A 5,263-nucleotide genomic window follows, 5' to 3' on the forward strand; every position below is an offset into this window, starting at 1 on the left:
GATCCAGGCTTTGCGGGGCCCTGGGGAATTGACTTTGGCGGGGCCCTACTTACCTGGGGGTCCCCCCACATGATTTTTTTTTGAAAATTAGCCCTAAAAATCTGTTTTTTAAATGCCATTACATTCTGAGATTACAATAAATACAATGCAGTAAGGCCGGGTTCACACGGAGTTACGTGCCGCGAGATTTGGCACGTAGACGCCGCGTGACCCTTTGCGTGCCGTACACGCTCCCATTCATTTCAATGGGAGCGGGGAGCGTATGCGCCGCGCTAGTTTGCGGCCGTGAATAAATGCACGGCCGCAAACTAGCGCGGCGCATACGCTCCCCGCTCCCATTGAAATGAATGGGAGCGTGTACGGCACGCAAAGGGTCACGCGGCGTCTACGTGCCAAATCTCGCGGCACGTAACTCCGTGTGAACCCGGCCTAATACTCACAGGAGACGTCTTCCCACATTTCCCGTCTCTTCCCTTTGGACCGCCATGACCACTTCTTCCAGCTGTGACTTGACTCTGTAAAGTTTGAAACACAGACATCTTTGACCTCACATCTCCATGCACCCAACTCCTATACATATATATATATATATATATATATATATATATATATATATATATATATATATATATATCCTATTAATATTATAAATGTGAATTTTGTGAGTTTGTGGGTTTGTGTGTTTGGATGTTTGCATGTTTGGATGTTTGTTCCTCAATCACGGAAAAACCGCTCGACCGATTCGGCTGAAATTTTCCACAAACATAGTTAATACACCCAATTAAACAATAGGCTACTTTTCGTCACAATAGCGCACATACGTTTGTGCCAGGACCCCCACAAAACCCAAATTCACACCACCATCTCTGCAATCTCACACACTTTGGACCATAGCAAGCCACAAAATTCATATTGCCCTCTGCAGCCTCGCCCCTAACCCCACACAGTCACATATACATATACTTTACCACTTTGCCCCTCACCTTACCGATACTCCAGGAGGCGCTCTTTAACGCTCCAGAGCAGCCATGTTTGCCGACCCCCACCGCTCTGACAATCCGCGACACCGCCCACCCATGTCAATACCCCTAGGCGGTCTAATAAATGCAAAAAAAAAAATTAAAAAAAGTAAAAAAAAATATAAAAAAATAAAATAAAAAGGATTAAAAATTCAAATCACCCCCTTTTCCCTAGAACACATATAAAAGTAGTTAAAAACTGTGAAACACATACATATTAGGTATCCCCGCGTCCAAAATCGCCCGCTCTACAAAGCTATAAAAATATTTTTCCTGTTCGGTAAACGCCGTAGCGGGAAAAATGGTCAAAAGTGCCAAACCGCTGTTTTTTCACTGTTTTGATTCTGATAAAAATTTGAATAAAAAGTGATCAAAGCAATAACATTTCCCGAAAATGGTAGAACTACAAAGTACACCCAGTCCTGCAAAAAAAGACGCCCTATACTTCCCCGTACACGCACGTATAAAAAAGTTACGGCTGTCGGAATATGGCGACTTTTCAAAAAAAAAAAATTTTAAACACAGTTTGGGATTTTTTTTAAGGGGTCAAAATGTAAATAAAACCATATAAATTTGGTATCCCCAGAATTGTAAGGAAACACAGAATACAGGGGACAGGTCATTTTGGTTGCACAGTGAACGCCGTAAAACCAAAGCCCGTAAGAAAGTCGCAGAAATGCATTTTTTCTTCAAATCCACCCCATTCAGAATTTTTTCCCTGCTTCCCAGTACATTATATAGAATAAATAATGGTGGCATCATGAAGAAAAATTTGTCCCAGGAAAAATTAAGACCTCATATGGCTCTGGGAGCGGAGAAATAAAAAAGTTATGGGGTTTAGAAGGAGGGGAGTCAAAAACGAAAATCAAAAAATGCCATCGGCGGGAAGGGGTTAACTTCAAATACTTCTGTCCCAAAGTCACTATGTAAAGTTTCTCACAACACCGTATATATAGCAGCTCTAATACAAAGTAACTGCAACACAAAAGTCTCACGTATTCTCTGAATTACAGCAACAACAAGATACAAAGTTACATTTCATATCCCATACCATATACACAGTACGAAAACCTTACCCATGCCTGTATATACCCACTGCTACAATCACCGCAGACGAAGTCGCGGGTACCAGCTAGTATATATATATATATCCCACAGTGGCCCCTGCAGCCTATATTATGCCCCACAAAGGCACAATAGACTGTGGGGCATAATAGAGGTTGCAGGGGCCACAGTGGACCCTTCAAGCTCAATTATTATACTCAGGGGTCTTTTCAGACCCCCGAGTATAATAATCGGAGCCCCAGAGGAGATGAGAGAACATAATAAACACTGTTACTCACCTCTCCGGGATCCGATGTAAAGGAGGACCTTTCATGGGTTTGGGCAAAGGCAGTTCTATATACCGCTGAATTCAGCACACTGTCGGCTCTCCAGCGGTATATAGAACTGCCTTTGCCCAAACCCATAAAAGGTCCTCTTTAATCCTAGCAGGCTTTGGGCCTATATGGTACTGCTTGCACAGGCTTTGGGCCTATATGTAATATACTAAACCACGTGACGTCTGGGCATTACCATATAGGCCTGAAGCCAGCTAGGATTAACATCGGATCCCGGAGAGAGAAATAGCATTGTTTATTATGTTCCCTCACCTCCCCTGGGGCTCCAATTATTATACTCAGGGGTCTGTAAAGACCCCCAAATATAATAATAGCGGTAGTGGGATCGCGGCCTGGCTCGGGCCTATTCAATGCCGGCCTCCGCGGCCTATAGTACAAGGGGAAGTGGGGGCGGCAGTGATCAGGTCCGGGAAGGTTGGTAAATAGGCCGCTATGCTGGAGATACTCCAGCGGGTAGCGGCCTATTATTAAACAAAAAAAATCTTATTATACTTACCGCTCGCACTGCTGCTGCTCCCGCTGCCTCCGTGATCCTCTTCTCTCGGCAGACATCAGACGTCTACGTATCAGCGTAGGCCGCGTGATGATGCCGCCTACACTGATACGTAGAAGTCTGAACCAGCGCATGGAGAGTGGCAGCTCTCCTGCGCTGGTTCAAAGAAAAAAGGAAAAAAAAGTTGAAAAAGAAAGAAAAAAAAAAATCGCCCGGCAGGGTGCGGTGCTGGGTCCAGGCCGCAGGGTTCGGGGCCCCAGGCGGTTGCCCGGCTTGCCCGGCCCTGGATCTGCCCTTGCTGGTCTAGACATATGGTGACTTCTCTTCTTATTTTTCTGGACCTCTCTGCAGCATTTCACACTGTTGACCATCATCTCCTCCTCACTATGCTCTGCTCACTTGGCCTCAATGACACTGCGCTCTCCTGGTTCTCCTCTTATCTCTCAGACCGCACGTTCATTTGCTGCCTCTTTTTCTTTCCCTTGCTGTTGGGGTTCCTCAGCGCTCGGTCCTAGCCCCCCTGCTTTTCTCTCTCTATACAGCCCCCATTGGACAAACCATCACCAGATTTGGTTTCCGATACCATCATTATGCTGATGACACCTCATTATATACCTCATCCCATGACGTCACCCCTGCCGTACTGCAGAACGCCAGTGACCATCTCTCTGCTGTCTCTAATAGCATGTCCTCGCTCTATCTGATACTAAATCTACAATACCTTTTCCAATCTAAAGGGACCACTCCTGTTTCCCATGACTTACCGAAGATTATAGCAAGGGGTTCTGTTATTTCCTCTGCTATCTCTTTCAGGACTCTAGGGTGTAAATCATCTGGTCCTGGGGATTTGGTTTCCTGTAACTTGGCTAAGTGCTCTCTTACCAGACCTTCGCTTATAATCAGCTTGGAGTCCTCCTTCCCCTCATCTCCATCACCATTAATGTCGATATTTCCATTAGTTTCTTGGGAGAAGACGGATACAAAATATGAATTTAGTAGCTCCACCTGCTGTTCCACCATGTTAACTGTTTCTCCTTTGTCATTCTTCAGGACTCCAATGGTCTCCTTCACTTTTCTTTTGCTTTTAACATATCCCCAAAATCCTTTTACCTTACTCTTTGCCTCTTTTGCAAGCTTCAATTCGTGTTCAGCCTTAGCCTTAGCTCCTGTGGGGTGGGGGACATGATTCTGTGGGGGCAACCTCTGGGGTGGGGGATATGATACTGTGGGGTGGGGGGGCATGATACTGTTGGTGCACCAGGGTGGTGGGTTTGGGGACATGAATTGGTGAAGGGGTAACCTGGAGGGGATCATGAATATGTGGACTCAGTATCAACTAATTTTCAACTCTCTAGTCACCACAGTTTGGGTTATTATTAGAGATGATTCCAATACTACATTAAATACCTTGCTCTATAGGAATGCATGTTAGCAGCCGGCACCTAACCCCTTGCGGTACGGCCGCTCCCATGCATTTCTATGGGAGCGGAGGTATTCAAAATTAATCGAATCATCTCTAGTTATTATGTGTTTAAAAAAAAATTACAATGAAGACAGAAAAACAATCCCGTAGTCGGCAGGATTCGAACCTGCGCGGGGAGACCCCAATGGATTTCTAGTCCATCGCCTTAACCACTCGGCCACGACTACTGATAGGTGTTAGTTTGGAGGCCATGGTAACCCCTTTGGATTGCACGATCTCAGGAAAGGTTTTATTGGTGGTGTGACTACATTTTCTATATTTTTGGCTCTCCTAAAGACAAATTTTGGGTCACTTGGAGAGCAATTCTCTTATTAGTTTACCCTCCTGTGTATTTCTTATCCCCCCAGCAGTGTGACACCTAGTATAATAATGTATTCTCAGTGATCCTCTACTATTATTCTTTTTACCAGTTTTCCACCAATTTACCCCTAGGCAGGCCTCTTACTTCTTCCTCCAAAACACAGGAGAGATTGACCCTAATAGGAACAGGAACACTAAGAAATTAAAAAGTCCCACCCCCTTACTGTTTCCTGTTCCTATGAGGTTTGGGTCACTAAGAGGTCTCCAGTATTTGGAGATGTAATTTTATTTTTAGGCTGGGGCCCCACGGGCCGAAAACGCTGCGGCATTATATAGTATTTGCAAAGTGGATGGGATATGTGCGAATCCCATCCCTACTTTGCAGAAGAAATAGCAGCCCGGACACGATGCGAATTCCAAAACTGTTGCGGTTTTGGATATCACAGCATGTCAATTATAGCTACGGAAACGCCGGCGGCGTTCCCATAGATATAATGGTAAGAGAAAGTCCGCAGAGGAAAACTGTGTGAACTTTCTCTTCAAGGCGCTGCGGTGCGGGAAGAACCGC

General features: G+C 45.1%; 1 non-coding gene across 1 annotated transcript; it reads right to left on the reverse strand.

Moving 5' to 3' along the window:
• Positions 1–4,480: 4,480 nt before the first annotated feature.
• TRNAS-AGA (transfer RNA serine (anticodon AGA)) lies at positions 4,481–4,562 on the reverse strand. The gene has a single exon. It is a non-coding gene; the product is annotated as a tRNA-Ser (tRNA).
• Positions 4,563–5,263: the final 701 nt, after the last annotated feature.

This window comes from Leptodactylus fuscus, chromosome 5 (genome assembly GCF_031893055.1).
Source record: "Leptodactylus fuscus isolate aLepFus1 chromosome 5, aLepFus1.hap2, whole genome shotgun sequence".
In the NCBI taxonomy this organism is placed as follows: domain Eukaryota; kingdom Metazoa; phylum Chordata; class Amphibia; order Anura; family Leptodactylidae; genus Leptodactylus; species Leptodactylus fuscus.